Consider the following 18,652-nt stretch of genomic DNA (forward strand, 5'->3'; position numbering starts at 1 on the left):
TGCCTGAGATGCGAGGTCCAGTACCTCAGCCACCCCTTCAGGGTTTACCACGATCCTATCTCCCTTGCTCAAAACCGCTTGGAACTCATCATCCGTCATTAACCCTTGCTTCTTGGCCATTTCGTTCAGGTCTATCTCCTCCTTCTCTGCTTCATCCTTCTCGCCCTCACTTACTCCCTCTCCGCTCTCCTTTTCCTCTGTTTCTCCCCAGTTGGGATCTTGATAGGCGGAAAGAGGGCTTACGTCGAGCGGCTCTGTTTGTTGGTGTATGGGAGAAGGGTGAGAGGGTTCTGATTGTGCAGTTGCCATTGGGGAGGTCTTTTCGGATGTCGGATTTGAGGTTTTTGGGGTGGTGGTGGGTGGGTTTACTTTGGTTGCAGTTGGGGTAGGGTTTGGTGTCGCCGGCATTCCTCCGGTCAAGCTAAATCCGGCCAGGGTTACTGTCCAATCTTTGTTCGGGTCTTGTTGCCTTAGATACACTGCCAGTGCGTCTAAAGGAATCATTGCTGGAATTTGTGTCGTCAGCGTTGGCTGTGATCGTTGTGAACTTGGCGGCTGCGATTCGACTGTCGCTCGGGCTTCTGGCGGGTCTTCGCCGGTGGTAGATGCTGGGTTATCGGTTGCTCTTCTCTTTGCCATGGCTTGTATCGGTGGTGGTTCTCTTTTTCCGGTAGTGATTCACGGTGGTTTTTGTAGTGGGGTGGTAGTTTTCAGAGTGGGGTGGTGGTTGTGGGTGAGAGAATGCAGGTAAGGGTTTGTAAAGTGAAGGGAGGGGTAGGCGGTGGGTTATTTAATAGTGGGGTGGGTAGTTGAGGGTTTTGATCGGTTGTAGGCGGTCGCCAGGTTGCGACGCTTCGGATGGGAGGCGGTTGGGCGTTCTCGCAGCTGATTGGACATCCCCTGTCACGTCTCTGCTCCACGCGCCCTCCCAGTCTCTACACTCGCCTGCAAAGCTGCAACACCCTAAAATTCAAACTTCAATCTATACCTCCCTCTAAACTAGCTAAAAATAGAAATAAAGCAAATAAATGGCTCTTTAATATAATTCAGAGTTTCACCCATGTGGTATCCTCGTGGTCAGTACGGACTCCAAATTATAGAAACAAAGCAAATAAATGGCTCTTTAATATAATTCAGAGTTTCACCCATGTGGTATCCTCGTGGTCAGTACGGACTCCAAATTAATATTTAAGATCCGAAAATCTTTTTGGTATTTTTCCTAAATATTCACAATATTTACATCATTACTAATGGTGTTTAAAGTTTTACCTGGTCAATAAGCACAAATCATATTACGTTGACCAGGTGAAACTCCAAAACCCCTTTTCTACTGGTCATTTAGACGCTATTAAAGTGTAGTGGAATTTCTTCCACTACACACATCTCTTCATTTTCCCTATATATTTTTAATCCATGCCCATTAACGACAAAAGGTTCAGAGTTAGGGATACTCCCTGAAATCTCGACCGCTCCATTAGCACGTAGTGCAGTGATAATGTAAGGTCCTGCCCATTTTGACTTGAGTTTCCTAGGCATTAGCTTCAATCTTGACTGGAAGAGTAGTACTTTCTGACCAACTTGGAGATCCTTGGTTCTCAGATTTTTGTCGTGCCACATCTTTGTTTTCTCCTTGTACCACATGGCTGAGTCGAACGACTCCAATCTGAGTTCTTCCAGCTCTTGTAGTTGTAGCTTCCTTTCCTCTTCACAAGCCTTAGTATCCACGTTAACCTGCTGAACTGCCCAGTATGCTCGGTGTTCAATTCCTACTGGCAAGTGACACATCTTCCCAAAGATGATGCGATAGGGGGACATCCCGATAGGAGTTTTGTAGGTTGTGCGATATGCCCACAGAGCATCTTTCAACCTTGTGCTCCAATCTTTTATGGAAGGGTTGACTGTCTTCTCTAAAATGCTCTTTATTTCCCTGTTTGAGATCTCTGCTTGCCCGTTGGCTTGAGGGTGGTAAGGACTAGATAGGCGGTGATGAACTCCGTACTTCTTCATCAATGCTTCGACCGTTCGGTTGTAGAAGTGAGTCCCTTGATCGGAGATGATTGCCCTTGGTATCCCAAATCGGCTGAATATATGACTCTTGAGGAACTTGGTGACTTCTTTAGATTCACAAGTGCTTGTGGCCTTGGCTTCTATCCACTTTGATACATAGTCAACTGCCACCAGGATGTAGGAGTTCCCATAAGATGAGGGAAAAGGACCCATGAAGTCCATGCCCCAGATGTCGAACACCTCACAAACAATTACTGGAACTTGCGGCATTTCATCCCTCGTGGAGATCCCACCGGTCACAGCCCTTGCAGAACTCGTATGCATCTCTATTCAGGGTTGGCCAGTAGAATCCGCTATCTAGCACCTTTCTGGCAGTCTTCCTTGGCCCGAAATGTCCTCCACATGCCAAGGAGTGGCAGTGCGTTAGTACATCCTGTTGCTCCCAGTCAGGAACACATCTCCTAATGACCTGGTCGGTTCCTGCCTTCCCTAAGTATGGGTCGTCCCAGAAATAATACTTTGCTTCGCTCTTGATCTTCATCCTCTGAGCATTTGTCACGTTTGGCACCATTGGTAGCTCTCCCGTCACTAGGTAGTTGGCCAAGTCCGCATACCAGGGTTCCTGTCCTACTTTCTCCCTGCCCTTGGTCGTTACATCCCGCCCAGTAAGTCTCATCACTTCTTCCCAATCGATCTTTCTTGCGGAGAAAATCACTTCACATAATGCTCTTCCGGGAATCGATCTCTCACATCCTCACTGTTCCCTTCTTGTATTATTCTGCTCAAGTGGTCCGCTACTTTGTTTTCAACCCCCTTTTTGTCTTCTACCTCCCAATCGAATTCTTGTAAAAGCAGCAGCATCTGATCAGTCGGGGTTTTGACTCCTTCTTCGCAATGAGATACTCCATCGTCGCATGATCAGTATAGACGATGACTCTGGATCCCAGTAGGTATTGCCTGAACTTTTCGAATGAATAGACAACCGCCAACATCTCATTCTCGGTGGTGTCATAATTCCGTTGGGCTTGAATCAAGGTCTTAGATGCATAGAATATCACGTACCTTTTCCCATCGATCTTCTGACCCAATACGGCCCCCACGGCATAGTCACTAGCATCACACATCACCTCGAAGGGGTGATCCCAGTTAGGAGCCTGAATAATCGGTGCAGAAATCAATTTTTCCTTAAGGAGGTTGAAAGCAGCCTTGCAATGCTCGTCGAAAATGAACTCCACCTTGTTCTGGAGAAGTCTGGTAAGGGTTCGGGCAATTTTGGCGAAATCCTTGATAAATCTTCGATAAAATCCAGCATGGCCCAGAAAACCTCTTATTCCTTTCTGATCAGTAGGGAAGGGTAGTTTGGATATGACATCCACCTTAGCTTGATCCACCTGGATTCCCTTTTTTGACACCACGTGTCCTAAGACAATTCCTTCTGTAACCATAAAGTGACATTTCTCAAAATTTAAAACCAGACTCTTTGCTTGGCACCTTTCTAGTACCACATCCAAATGTTGCAAGCACGAGTCGAAAGAGTCTCCATAGTCAGTGAAATCATCCATAAAGATCTCTATTCAATCTTCAATCAAATCCTAGAATATGCTCATCATGCACCGTTGGAAGGTACCGGGGGCGTTGCATAGGCCAAATGGCATACGCCTATACGCATAGGTTCCAAACGGACAGGTGAACGTGGTCTTATCCTGGTCCTCCGGGTTCACGTAGATTTGAATGTAACCACTGTACCCATCCAAAAAGCAGAAGTACTTCCTCCCAGCCAGTCGTTCTAGCATTTGATCGATGAATGGCAGGGGGAAATGGTCCTTCCTGGTTGCAGTGTTCAGCTTTCGGTAATCTATACCCATTCACCATCCAGTGACTAGTCTGGTGGGCACTAGCTCATTCCTCTCATTCTTAACCACCTAGATCCCTGATTTCTTGGGGACCATATGGATTGGGCTGACCCATTCACTATCTGGTACCGAGTATATAATGTCCAGTGAGAGTAACTTCAAGATTTCCTTCAGTATCTCTTCCCGCATGTTTGGGTTCACCTTTCTTTGAGAATCTCTATGTGCCTTGGCTCCATCCTCCAGCCTAATGTGGTGCATGCGGACGTCCGGGCTTATACCTACCAGGTCCGTAAGGCTCCATCCAATAGCCTTCTTGTTTTTTCTTAGCACAGTTAGTAGTCTTGCCTCTTGCTCTTCAGTCAGCCCGCTATTGATGATTATAGGGAACGAGTCTTCCTCCCCGAGGTAGGCATACTTAAGGTTCGCTGGCAACTTTTTCAACTCCACTTGCGGGGGTAGTGTGTCTGTAGGTAGAGGGTTCTTCTTTGAATTCTCCTCTTGCTCTTGTTCAGCATTTGATTTTTCCTCCATACTGGCCGGTAGTAAGGCCCCTACGGATCCCGCTAGTCAATCCTCGGCTACTGATCAGATCACACCATGCAGCTGCTTCCACATCAGCCTGGGCATACACATCCAAGGCTTGGAGCTTTTCCTGCAATAATTCGGTCTCAAGAAATTCTTGGACTAAGGGGTCAATTAAATCAACATAACATAGATTTTCAGAATATATTGGTTTTTTCATGGCTTCATTGATGCCAAAAACAAATTTCTCACCATTAAAGTCAATGCAGATTGTCCCCTCAGCCATATCCACAATTGTCTTAGCCGTTCTTAAAAATGGTCTTCCTAACAATATCCCGCTAGACTCCCTAGCTTCTGGCTCACTCATTTTAATGACATAAAAATCAGCGGGATAAGTAAAGTTTTGTATCCTGACCAACACATTTTTTAACACACCCTCAGGATTTATACATGACCTATCAGCCAGCTGGATCAACACCCTAGTATTTGACAACTTTACCCCCTTTAACCGATTATAAATGGATAACGGCATAACATTGATAGATTCTCCTAAATCACACATTGCATGCTCGATTTTTACATCTACAATTGTTATGGGTAAAGTAAACATACCTGGGTCGGCTCTCTTGGGTGGTAGTTTCTCCTGTACAATAGCTGACGCTATCCCTTCCACCATGATTTCCTCACAAACCGATATGGAAACGGTTTCTCTCCTTTAGCCTCTCCAGTTAGTCCTTGTGGACTTTCTCTTGGTGCCTCCTGGGTTTGAGGTTCCGATGTGGGCATTGCTCCTTCCGGTTGCTCATTTCCAGGTTGTGTTTTCCCCTCCTTTCCTTCCGCAGTAGGCTTCTCGTTTAGAAAAAACGGATCCTCCATCTGAGGCAGAGGCCTCTTGAGCTCTTCCGCTGAGATGGTGTCGCTCAACACCCTTTCTCTACTAGACTCCCCAATAGGGTTCTTGAGTTGAGGTCCATTATAGGCTGTTCCGGACCGCAGTGTAATCTTACTCACATTTGCCTTTTCAGGTACATGGACTGTAGATGGGAGTTTCCCAGAGTTCCCTTTCATTTCGCCCACCGAGTTAGCGAGCTGGGCCAACTGCCTGTTCATCATATCCATATTTGCCCTATGCTCCTTCTGGGCACTTTGCATTCCTTGCATTGTTTCATTACTGGACTGCAAGTCGCTTTTAATGCTCTGCTGCGAAGCAAGCATCTCCCCCATCATGTCCTCTATAGACCTCCTCGACCTGTTTGGGTGATGGAATTGGTTCGAGCCCTGGTGTTGGTTATACTGGGGTGGTGGGTTTGACTGGTAGCCCGAGAAATTTTGTTGGTTTTGGTTTTGTGGGTACTGGTTATACTGGGCAGGAGGGTTGTACTGGTCGTGGTTGTGCTGGTACTGATTTTGGTTTTGGTTGTGGGTGTTATGTGGAGGCCCTGGGTTAAATTGATTCTGGTTTTGGTTCTAGTTGTTTCGCTGATGGGGTGGCACATAGGCAGGGTTCGGGTTCTGGTTTTGAGGGTTTTGGTTCTGAGGATGCTGGTTTCTTCCTACCCAGTTAGACTGGTAGTCAAGGTTTGTTGGGCCACGGTTGGAATTTTGGTTCGGGTGGGGGTTGGGTTGATTTGGAGCCTGATTTTGGTTCTGATTCTGATTTCCATCTCCCCATCGGAAGTTTTGGTGGTCCCTCCACGGTGCATCCCTCTGCCTTCCCGGAATCCAATTGCCGTTGGAATTGTAGTATCCTGCGGCATTTGCTTGCTCCACATCTGGCGAGTTGTTCGGCTGATCATATGTTAGTTCTGGGGCCTCTTTGCCTCCAGTCGGAGAAGGTGGTGGAGTGTTCTGCTTGATTGCAGTCAGCAACTCCTTCTTTAATTCCTCCATCTTCAAATCCATTCGTTCCTCCTGGTCAGTAGCCGAAGCACTTGCAACCCTTTCTCTGTTGTACCCATCCCTTGCGTTGTCGTACGTCTTCTTCGCATTCAACAGCTTGCGTAACACCTTTTTGGCTTCACTGACTCTCAACTGGGTGAAATCGCCTCCGGACGATGAATTCGCCAGATCCTTGGTCTCCTTGTTCATCCCCTCATAGAAGGTGTGGTGCACCTCTATCTCCTTCATGCGATGGTTAGGGCATGACTCCAGAAGACTCATGTACTTCTCCCAGTACTCGCTCAGGGTTTCATCATATTTTTGCCTAATGCACGATATTTTCCTCTTCAATGCACTTGTCTTTGAAGACGGGAAGAACTCAGCTAGGAAAACTGACTTGAAATCGGCCCATGTATTGATGGAGTCGGCTGGCAGGCGCATGAACCAAGTGTTGGCCTCTCTCTTTAGGACAAAAGGTAGGGCCTTCAGTCTGTAATCGTCCTCGCTTGCTCCTGCTGGCCGCCTCTGCACCTTACAGATCTTGCAGAACTCATTTAAGAATTCGTAGGGTCCCTCGTAACTCTTCCCACAGTACGTTGGTAGGATTGCAATCACGTGGGGTTTCACATCACAGGCGGTCTGGCCTGGGGTGACCACTATGGCTTGTGGGGGATCTCCGTCGACGTGTGCAGTAAGTGTTGCGAGCTCGGGATCGTCCTCACCTGGGTCAGCCATTCTCACTAGTGTTCTTACTGGTTGGGGTGGAAGCTCCGGGAGTTGGTACTCTAGATCTTCTTTCTCCTCGTCGCTGCTCGTGCCTAGGTCGGACAGTGCTATCGACAGGCCAGAACGAGTGGTAACGAGTATTGTTCCTCGGGGAAGTATCCTTGGTCTCCACTGGCCAGGAGCCGAGCCACTTCTCATAAACTGAAAACAAAAAGAAAAGGAAAATTATAAACAGTATGTACACCAAAAAGATCACACACAATAACAGGTATGAACACCATCCATCCCCGACAACGGCGCCATTTTGAAGGTCTTGGGTTTTTCCCTTTGGTCAACGTATGTAATTTGGAATGTATCCAACTGATCAGGAAGAGATTCCCGACCCAGCTGAGTCGTTGGTACGACAACCGGGACCTGGTTTCAAACAAGTTTCCTCAACCCACTTCTACTGATTAGTACAGTGTAGGTAAGAGTCGAATCCCACAAGGAAGGACACGTTTGGATAACTGCGGTGACTTTCCTGGGTGTTTTTGGTTAGCTACCACGCTTGGGTTGAGATTTTACCTAGGCAAGAAGTAAAGATGGTATTCTACTAACTAGCAGGCGTGAAAATAACAGGCATGTGGTGGTTTTCGTGAAAATAGGGGACAAGGTGTCTTAGAGGCATATGAAAAGTAGACAGTTACTATAAGAGGAAATTTAGGCAACAAGGTATATCTGGTTGCTGGGTGGCTCTCTGACAGGTCTGGACAGTACAACTGAAAAGTAGGGAACAAAAGCAAAAGTAACTTAAAATTAAAGTGGTCCAAACTAAAGTTGATTTTGACGTTTTCTTCTTCACCAAGCATTAACAAAAATCAGATGAACACAAACACCATAACTAAACTCAGATTCATAACCTCAAACTAAAGATCCATTGATTAAAATGCTCAAACTTAAAAGAAACGGTGAAACTGCAATTTTACTTCTACTGACTGACATGCAAGATGGTGATTATAATGCAGAACGAAGACTCATGCACGAAAATTAGACTAAAACATAACTACAACCTCAGATCAACAACTCCAGACAAGAAAACACTTAGAAGTTAAAAGCAACAACTAGATCTAACTTTCCTAGGCAAAATGAAGCAAACTCGAACCAAAGCGACATACGAAATAGAAACTTCATAATTTAAAACGTTGGAACTTCACAAAGTACTTCAAAAGGCAACAACGATGAGTGTTTGCAACAAAACCAACGACGAAAACAGGTAAAGATTAAACTAGAAAGCAAAATAACGATTGTTTTGCCACTTCGGGCGATGATACTGCTATACTGCTACGGCAACTGGCTGGAACGGTGGATTGATGACTTCTCCGGCAGACTCTTGGACGTCAAGTGACCATAGCTGAAGGATTGATCTTCTAGAGAGAATTCTACTAAGTGTGTTTGAGAACCGAGAACTTAGAACTTCTAACCGAACTCTAAGGAACCAACTCCTTCTCTCTCTCCAAGTGGTTTCTTTTATAGGGAGGCTTGCCCTTGCTTTTAGGGTAGACTTCCTTCACGTTTTGACCTTTCTGCCCTTGATAATGATCATCCCAGCTATCCTTCTTCTCCATCTCGAGCCTTTTCTCTGGCATGCATCCTGGTCAGTATTGCACCCTTTTTGCTTGCGTCACCTGAATCGTCTCCTACTGACTTGGATCCTTTAATCCTGCACACTTGAGCAACTGTTTTGCAGATAATACATGCATTTCACGACATACTGACCAGTAACCAAGGCTTAGAATACGACTTATCATCACTCTACACGTCCATTATTTGCATATTTTGTCTATTTTGGTATTTTGACGTATTTTGTGAGAAACGTGCATAATTGAGCTGAAAAAGGGAGCCAAAACGCAAAGTCTGAAAATATGGAGTCAGACGGCGACCGGCGACTGCCGGCGCCCGGCGGGCAGATCAATGCAGCGGTCCGCCTCGGAAAAATACGCTTGGAAGAGAAGTCTCGTCCGGCGACCGCTGGAAGTCGTGCGGCGGGTCCGCCGCCGAGGGAACAGACTCTCTGGAGTCCAACGCAGCGACCGCCGGCCAAGGTGCGGCGGCCCGCCGGAGAAAGGCGGCAAATCCGAGAAGCCCTAGATTTGCGCCCAGATTTACCATATTTTGGAGATCTTTTCCTTCTACAACAAGGATTGGCTTTTCCCTATAAATAAGACCTCAAGCTTCATCAAAAAAGAGAACTTCTACTTGCAAAATACTTCATAGAGATTAAGAGCTAGAGTACTTCATTTGTGCAAGGAGTTGGAGAAGGATTTCAAGAACATCAAGAACGACAAGGATTCAACCTACGGGTTTTATTTGCTTTAGTTTTATGTTCAAATTGTCTTCCCTTCAATCTATGTTTTTAGCTTATTCAACAATGTGTAACTTACCTTGGTTATACAAATTTCTTTTTCTATTTAATATCCGTTTTGTTTTTACTTTGTTTCTTCCCTAAGTAGTTCTGATGCTACATGATTGAGTGACACAATCTTGTATGATTTAATATAACTTGCTTCATAACAGTGACAGAGTTCTAGCGAGTTGGATTCACTTAATAGACACTACAGTTAGCTTCCCTTAAAACTGCACTGTTAATTGAGAGTGAGGACTTTTCAAGGGTCTTAGGAGCTTTTTGGAGTTACGTGTTAGGATTGACAACCCTAATTTTGTAATCAACGTTTGTATCGCATGAGCATAAGCTAGGTGACTCGTCCTTTCAAAGTATAAACTATGTTAGGGTATTGTAGTTGGAATTTGTATAACCATAACTGTGAACTCACAACCTGGGATTCCCTTATCTCTATCGTCTTTCTCCGTGTTTTATTCGCTTTTTAGTTGGTCTATGCTTTCTATTGTTTTTAGCTTTTCAAAAGTTTTCAAAACCGAATTGCTTTTCCAGATAGTAATTGAGTCTTAGTAGAGGATAAACATTTTGTGTTTGTCTTCCCCGTGTTCGATATCTGGTACTGACCTTTAACTATACTATATATACTCTGTATACTTGCAGGTTTATTTAGTGCTAATAAAAAGTGCATCAGTCGGTCGTTGTAACTAAACTAAGTACAAAAATTAATGAACTAGAATATCGAAATACTCTATATTAACAATAAAAAACAACCTCCAATTCAATGTGATTAGTGTTTTCTTTTGAAAACTATTCTGATTGAATTAAATTTGGTAGGTCACACGAAGAAAAAAGGATACATGTATATATAAATAGAGAGTCGAATGAATATTTTCTTATTAGAAAATTTTAAAACTATATTTATCCATTAGAACTTAGACATCAAGTTTGTTAGAGACTTAGACATCAATAATATTTTATCTGTTTAATTTGGCCACTTATTCAACACAACAATATGGCGTTGGCAAACTTATTCAAATCTTAATTAATAACCAAGTATACTATTGAAATTGAAAAAAGATAGTACTAAATATTGTAAACTATTGAAATTGAAAAAAAAAAGTACTTCCTACGTCTCATCACAAGTGATTCACATTCCTTTTGGAATTTCTATTAGGGTCCGTTTGGTACACGGTATTGGAATTCTATGGAATTAAATTGGAAGGAATTGAATTACAAATCCTTTCTTTGGCAAAATAAAATTATTGATATGTAATTGAATTTTAAAATTTGAATATGTGCACGGTGTGTGTGAGCGTGCATTGTATGTGAGAATGTGTGCATTGTGTATATGTAAGAATGTGTGCAGTGTGTGCGCGCGCGCTATGTGTGTGTTCTCCATTAGACTACACATACATATTAGCTTTCAAGAACATTAAATGTCATAATAGTCATTTATTGTCACTATTTCATATATTAAATTATGGCCGGATTTTGGAGATTTTAGGAAGCAATACTATACTCCGATTATAATTTATTTTTACATCGAAAATAAAAGAATTTTGTTCTGACAACCTTATAATTTAGATTCATAAGAATTTATTGGTTAATATAAAGTTATACTCCCTCTATCCCACGTTATTTGAGTCATTTCTTTTTTGCACTCGTTTTGAAAAAATAATAATAAATTGTTAAAGTGGAGAGAAAAAAATGTAAGAAAGAATAATGTAGAGAAGAGTCTTAACTATATTATTCTCTTTCTTACTTTCTTTTCTCTCCCCTTAAACTATTTATTATTATTTTTTCAACACGGGTGCAAAAAAGAAGAGACTCAAGTAACGTGGGACGGAGAGGGTAGTATATTGTATTCATTCTACGCTGATTCTAATTGATAGAAAGAGATATAGAGAGGAAAATCACGTATAATAAGGAGGGCTAAGAGAGATGATATACTATAGTGGAGAGTTTATAGGCAACCCCAAAAATAAAAATAGTATTTTATTTGTAAGTAGATCAATCAATTTTATATTTTCACAACAAAAGTATTTTATCGTTGCAAAACTAAAAGATTTGGTAAACATTTACTCTATTTTAAATCGAGTCAAAATTTATTTATATTAAAAATATTTCATTTACTTATTTTATTTAAGTGTAGGGTGATTTGATGACTTTTTCATGATAGATTTTCAAGAAGGACCATTCTTTCTATGAAATTATTAATGAACTTGGATATATGTCGTTATAACTAAATTAAGCTTAATTAATAATTTCATAGAAAGAATGCTCCTTTTTGAAGATCTATAGTGCAAAAGTTATCAAATCACTTTACACTTAGATAAAATAAGTAAATGGAATAATTCTGATATAAATAAATTTTGACTCAATCTAAAAACTGAGTATATGTTTACCAAATCTTTTAGTTTTGCAACGACAAAATACTTTTGTTGTGAAAATATAAAATTGAGTGATCTACTTACAAATAAAATACCATTTTTATTTTTGGGGTTGCCTATAACTCTCCACTATCGTGTATCATCTCTCATATCCCTCCTTATTCTACGTGATTTTCATCTCTCATATCATCTCTCAACTCTCCACTATCGTGTATCATCTCTCATCTCTCATATCCCTCCTTATCATCTCTCATATCCCTATCAATTAGAATCGGCGTAGCATGAATACAGTATACTACTCCCTCCGTCCGAAAGAAGATGACACCCTTGGGAGATGGCACGGGATTTTAGGAGATGTTGTTTTGTGTGTTAAGTGCTGAGAGAAAATATAATTTTATAATGGATGTGAGAGGAAACTTTTTAACCAATAAATTCCTATGAATCTATATTATAAAGTTGTTAGAACAAAATTCTTTTTTTTTTCAATGTGGAAATAAATTGTAATCGGAGTATAGTATTGCTTCCTAAAATCTCCAGCCATAATTTAACATACTCCCACCGTCCCATTGAAGATGACCTACTTTCTTTTTAGTTTGTCCCAACTAAGATGACTCATTACTTAAAATGGAAACACATTTATCTCTACTTTATTCTCTCTCTTACTTTACTCTCTCTTCTCAACAAACAAAATAAAGTTGCATAAAATCCCGTGCCGCCCAAGAAAGGGGTCATCTTCCTTGGGACGGAGGGAGTATGAAATAGTGACAATAAATGACTATTATGACAATTAATGTTCTTGAAAGCTATTATGTATGTTTGGTCCAATGGAGCGCGCACACACACACATACTACACATACTCATTCACACACACAGTGCACATATTCAAATTTTTAAATTCAATTCCGTAACAATTATTTCATTTTTCCAAACAAAGGATATTCAATTCAATTCCCTCCAATTCCAATACCGCGTACCAAACAAACCCTTAGTTTTTTTTTAATATAAATTCCAAAAGGAATGTGAATCACTTGTGATGCGATGAAGGAAGTACTTTTTTTTTAATATCAGTAGTTTACAATATTTAGTACTATTTTTTTTTAATTTCAATAGTTTACTTGGTTATTAATTAAGTTTTGAATAAGTTTGCCAGCATCCCATTGCTGTGTTGAATAAGTGGACAAATTAAACAGATAGATATATTATTGATGTCTAAGTCTCTAACAAACTTTATTTCTAAGTTCTAATGGATAAATATAGTTTGAAATTTTTTTAATAAGAAAATATTTATTCGAACCTCTCTATTTACATATACATGTATCCTTTTTTCTTCTTGTGACCTACCAAATTTAACTCAATCAGAATCATTTTCAAAAGAAAACACTAATCACATTGAATTGGAGGTTGCACATAAATTGACAGTTTTTTTTTATTGTTAGTATAGATTACTTCGATATTTAAGTTCATTAATTTTTGTACTTAATTTAGTTATAACGAACAACATATATCCAAGTTCATTAATAATTTCGTAGAAAGAATGGTCTGTTTAAAATAACTATCGAGCAAAATTCATCAAATCACCCTACAATTAGATAAAATAAGTAAATGGAATAATTCTGATATAAATAAATTTTGAGTCAAAAACTGAGTAAATGCTTTCCAAATCTTTTAGTTTTGGCATATCAATTCCAAATCCCTTAGTTTTGGTAAGCATTTACTTTGTTTTAAAATTGAGTCAAAATTTATTTATATCAGAATTATTCCATTTACTTATTTTTCCTAAGTGTAGGGTGATATGATGACTTTTGCACGATAGATCTTAAAAAAGGACCATTCTTTTTATGAAATTATTAATGAACTTGGAGATATGTCGTTGTAACTAAATTTAGTACAAAAATTAATGAACTTGAATATTGAAGTACTCTATATTAACAATAAAAATAAACATGTCAATTTATGTGCAAACTCCAATTCAATGTGATTAGTGTTTTCTCGTAAACATATTTGAAACAAAACTCATTTTTTATCTGTCAAAGCCGAACACAATATCGATAAAGGCTAACAGTTCATAAGCACTCGTTAAGTAACCCATCTCGACCCGCTACCCGCCGGGTATTGGGTACCCGCTACTCGACGATAACGGAAAATGGGGCGGATTGGGTTGTGTGTTTTAATGTTTTGCGGGTAGCGGGTATACCCACTACCCACGCAGGTATACCCATTATTATTAGTATTAGCCATATTCCATCTTTTAATCCTCCCTCCGTATTAATAGAGGTGTTTCAAATAGTTAAAGTGGAGAAGAAAAAAGTAAATAGTTATATAATAATAGTCATATACACACTTATTTTGAAAGATTAAAAATAAATAGTTAGAACTAAGAAAAAAAAAGTAAGCAAGCTAATAATGTACAGAATAGTATTAATATTATTATATTTCCAAATTGAATGAAGAAAATGAAATGCCTCTATTAATGCGGAACAGTGAGAGTACTTTATATAATCTAAGAATTCTTTTAAAACATTTTTATATTACAACGAACATACAATTGAAAACTCACCGGAACTACATATAGAGTGTCCCCTCACTTTTATTCTCAATCTATTCAACGTTTACCATCGATATTAATAAAGTAAATTAGGGAACATTGATGATTATTATGGTTTTCAAATTTTTTATCAGGATCTCGGGTCGGGTACAGGTACACGCAATGTCGGATACGGGATACCCGACACGGGTATCGGATAATCCCGGTATGTCGCAGGGTGGGTATTCGGACAACAAATTTGGTTAAAATCGGCTACGGGTACCCGCGAGTAACCCGTTTCGCCAGCTAGGGGTCCCTAGCTGTAGATTAGGTTGTGAATTAATTATGAGAAAAAAGTATTGCAATAAAGCATTAAATTTCAATTTTAACCTAAATAGAGGACAAACTAAATTCTCTAGCACAATTCCCATTTTAATCCAAATAAAAGGTAAATTAAATATATATTAATTTAATAGCGTAACTAAAAAAAATTAATCTAAAAAATATATATGGAATATTAAGCATGTCCACATTAAATATATGAATAATTTAAATCATAAAAAATTAAAACTTATTTGAAAAGTCAAGTTCGAAAAATTTGTATTATCCGATAATCACATTTTAGTTGACTAATTATTTATTCCGTTTAATTTAAGACCGTAGCATAACTTGATATATATGGGAAGACTAAATGAGTTTTTAATATTGGAAAAAATAATTTTCGTACTTCCCACCATATACACATATAAAAAGTAAATTGTCACTTAAAATAACGATAATATTTTATGCATCTTATTTGTTTTGAATAATATGAAATTTACACTACTCATATATTTAGAAGTTATACAAACTTTATAAGTTATATTTAATTTTGAATATATATATATAATTTCATCTTATTTCGTAATTTTTACTACTTTTTAGTAGTATTGTTTAATTAATTAGGTACTATAAAATATAAAAATTAAAAACTTTAATTGATTAATTATAGGATATAAATTGTAAACACTATATATTTGTGTTATCGTTTAGCTTGTGAATTAATTAAAATAAAGTATTGCAATAAAGGATTATATTTCAATTTTAACCTAAATAAATGGAAGGAAAACTAAACTCTATAGCACAATTCCAATTTTAATCCAAATATAAGGCTAATTAACATATAGGAGTACTACTTTTATAACTTAATTCTAAAAGAAATTACTTTGAAAAATATGTATGAAGTATATACTAAATCCAATAAATTATTAATAGTCCTAATTAAATTACTTGGTTATTTATATTATGTGTTACTTAACTAGTGCTTATGAACTGTTAGCCTTTGTCGATATTGTGTTCGGCTTTTACAGATGAAAAAATGAGTTTTGTTTCAAATATGTTTACGAGAAAACACTAATCACATTGAATTGGAGTTTGCACATAAATTGACAGGTTTTTTTTATTGTTAATATAGAGTACTTCAAAATTCAAGTTCATTATTTTTTGTACTTTATTTAGTTACAACGACATATATCCAAGTTCATTAATAATTTCATAAAAAGAAGTCCTTTTTGAAGATCTATTGTGCAAAAGTCATCAAATCACCCTACACTTAAGTAAAATAAGTGAATGGAATAATTCTGATATAAATATTTTTTGACTCAATTTTAAAACAGAGTAAATGCTTACCAAAACTAAGGGATTTGGAATTGATATGCCAAAACTAAAAGATTTGGTAAGCATTTACTCAGTTTTAAAATTGAGTCAAAATTTATTTATATCAGAATTATTCCATTTACTTATTTTATCTAAGTGTAGGGTGATTTGATGACTTTTGCACGATAGATCATCAAAACGAACCATTCTTTCTTTGAAATTATTAATGAACTTGGATATATGTCGTTCGTTGTAACGAAATTAAGTACAAAAATTAATGAACTTAAATATCGAAGTAATCTATACTAACAATAAAAAATGTCAATTTATGTGCAATCTCCAATTCAAAGTGATCAGTGTCTTCTTTTGAAAATTATTCTGACTGGATTAAATGGCGTGGGTCATAGGAAGAAAAAGGATACATGTATATGCAAATAGAGAGGTTCAAATAAATATTTTCTTATTATAAAAATTTAAAACTATATTTATCTATTAGAACTTAGACATCAAGTTTGTTAGAGACTTAGACATCAATAATATATCTATCTGTTTAATTTGGCCACTTATTCAACACAACAATGGGGCGCTGGCAAACTTATTCAAAGCTTAATTAATAACCAATTAAACTATTGAAAATGAAAAAAAAATAGTACTAAATACTGTAAACTACTGAAATTGAAAAAAAAATTACTTTCTTCGTCCCATCACAAGTGATTTGTCACACCCAACCCCCTCTGACGTGACTACTTATAATAAATAAATTTAAATGGTAAAATAAGTAATCCACGTGTCAAGTAAATAAAACACACATATTATATAATTTCAAAAAAACAACATTTACCAAGTACATATTTCAAAACATTCTGAAAAGCAGTGGACCTTCTCACCACTCTATATACTATACATTTATCTAAATGCAAAAATGACGAGGAGGAGAAGTTACCAAAATGCGTCAGCCGCCGAACCTGATAACATGTGGAGTTTCTAAAACTCATATCAAACAAAACATCAGCGATATCTTTGTCTGAAAAATATTAGTGGTTTATATGAGCCACAACTCAGTGTATATAAATCTCACCTTTAATTTCACATCACAGAAATATCAAGCATATTCTTTAAATATGATTTATATATATAACTAGAAACAATAAATATCATAAACAATTTCACATCCATGTGCCTATGCCTCTATGATCCTTTTTAATATTTTGTGACTGATCAAGCCTGGTATCTGTCCGGGATTTCCATTATATACGACCCGTAGGTCCCTTATATTTATTTGACCTTTCCACGAAGGCCCCTCTTTGTATTGACCTTTCCATGAAGGCTCCTCTTTGATTTGATCTTTCCACGAAGGCCCTTCTTTGCATTTTGACCTTTCCACGAAGGCCCCTCTTTGCATTGACCTTTCCACGAAGGCCCCTCTTTGTATTGACATTTCCACGAAGGCCCCTCTTTGCTCTTTTGTTTTGACCCGTAGGTCTATTATCATTGTATATGACCCGTAGGTCTATTGCCATTGTATATAAGATCCAGAGCAATACAGTCACATATCCTCTTTAATCCCATTACTCAAATGATTCCATATCCATTGCACTAATTACATATCCATATATTCCATCAATTAACTCCAATACTATAGATAAACATATTCATTGTACAAATCACATATCCACATCATATTACACCATCAATATCAAATAACACAACCATTTCAGGCTCACATCATATAATTCAAATATTCACTCCAATTTAATACATAACAATCAATCACATAAAATATGTAAAATTAAAAGTGTGATTTATACACACCTGATTCTGATGGATAATCTAGCTAATCTCCTGATTCTGCTTTGGAAATTACATTCCTCAATCCTAGCAGAGTGGATGTATGTGCATGAGTTATGCGCCTTCTGAAAACTACTCCACTCATTTTCTACAACTCTCGATTCTACGAAAAGATAGGATGATTTTTTCTTTCCCTTTTTCTCTCTAAAATTATACCGTCCTCCCTCTTTTTTTATTACTATTCCCCTCCTTTTCTACTTGAGGAAAATGAAGTATGCATATATTTTACGACGGTTTTTTTTGCCGACAGAATAAACGATATGTATATTGTTTTACAAACCTTCTAAATTATAAACACTCCAATTCCTTGCTCCGAGAGTGGAAGTTTTATAATTAGCCACATGTATTACATAACCTTCTTTTTACTTAAAATAGTACAAATGGCACTCCCAAATATATAGTTGTACATGCAAACCTAAAAGTTTGCCACGTATATACCTTATCCTCTAACGTATAACTTCAATATGTTCTTTATTTAATTATTAGTATAACTCACATCCTTATTACTAATATATAGATACCATAATTAATTAATTTCATTTAAGGTACACATATACTAGCTACTCCCATGCACAGACGCTCACAATTTCTATAGACTTTCATGCATACAAATTAAATTTCAATATTAAACATTTATGAGTCTATATACGACCCATATATTATATCGATAATATATAGATTTAATAAATATTTCTCTATCCTATACTCACTAATAGTTTAAATTCAATTGTTAATAAAATATACAAAAATATTAAATAATGCTATTGCAGGTCATGGATGTTACATGATTCACCTTCCTTTTCGACTATTAGGGTCTGTTTGGTTCACGGTATTGAAATGGAAGGAATTGAATTTCAAATCCTTTGTTTAGAAAAATAAAATAATTAATAT

At 37.9% G+C, this 18,652-nt stretch overlaps 1 long non-coding RNA gene across 1 annotated transcript; it reads right to left on the bottom strand.

Annotated features, from left to right (window-relative positions):
* Nucleotides 1–16,708: 16,708 nt before the first annotated feature.
* LOC148933593 (uncharacterized) lies at nucleotides 16,709–18,333 on the bottom strand. The gene is made up of 2 exons (XR_016134357.1): nucleotides 17,726–18,333; nucleotides 16,709–16,937 (listed from the first exon to the last, which is right to left on the bottom strand). It is a non-coding gene; the product is annotated as an uncharacterized LOC148933593 (long non-coding RNA).
* Nucleotides 18,334–18,652: the final 319 nt, after the last annotated feature.

The sequence above is a fragment of the Salvia hispanica genome, chromosome 1, assembly GCF_029641045.1.
Source record: "Salvia hispanica isolate PSC_SH4W2 chromosome 1, Shi_PSC_v1, whole genome shotgun sequence".
Taxonomy (NCBI): domain Eukaryota; kingdom Viridiplantae; phylum Streptophyta; class Magnoliopsida; order Lamiales; family Lamiaceae; genus Salvia; species Salvia hispanica.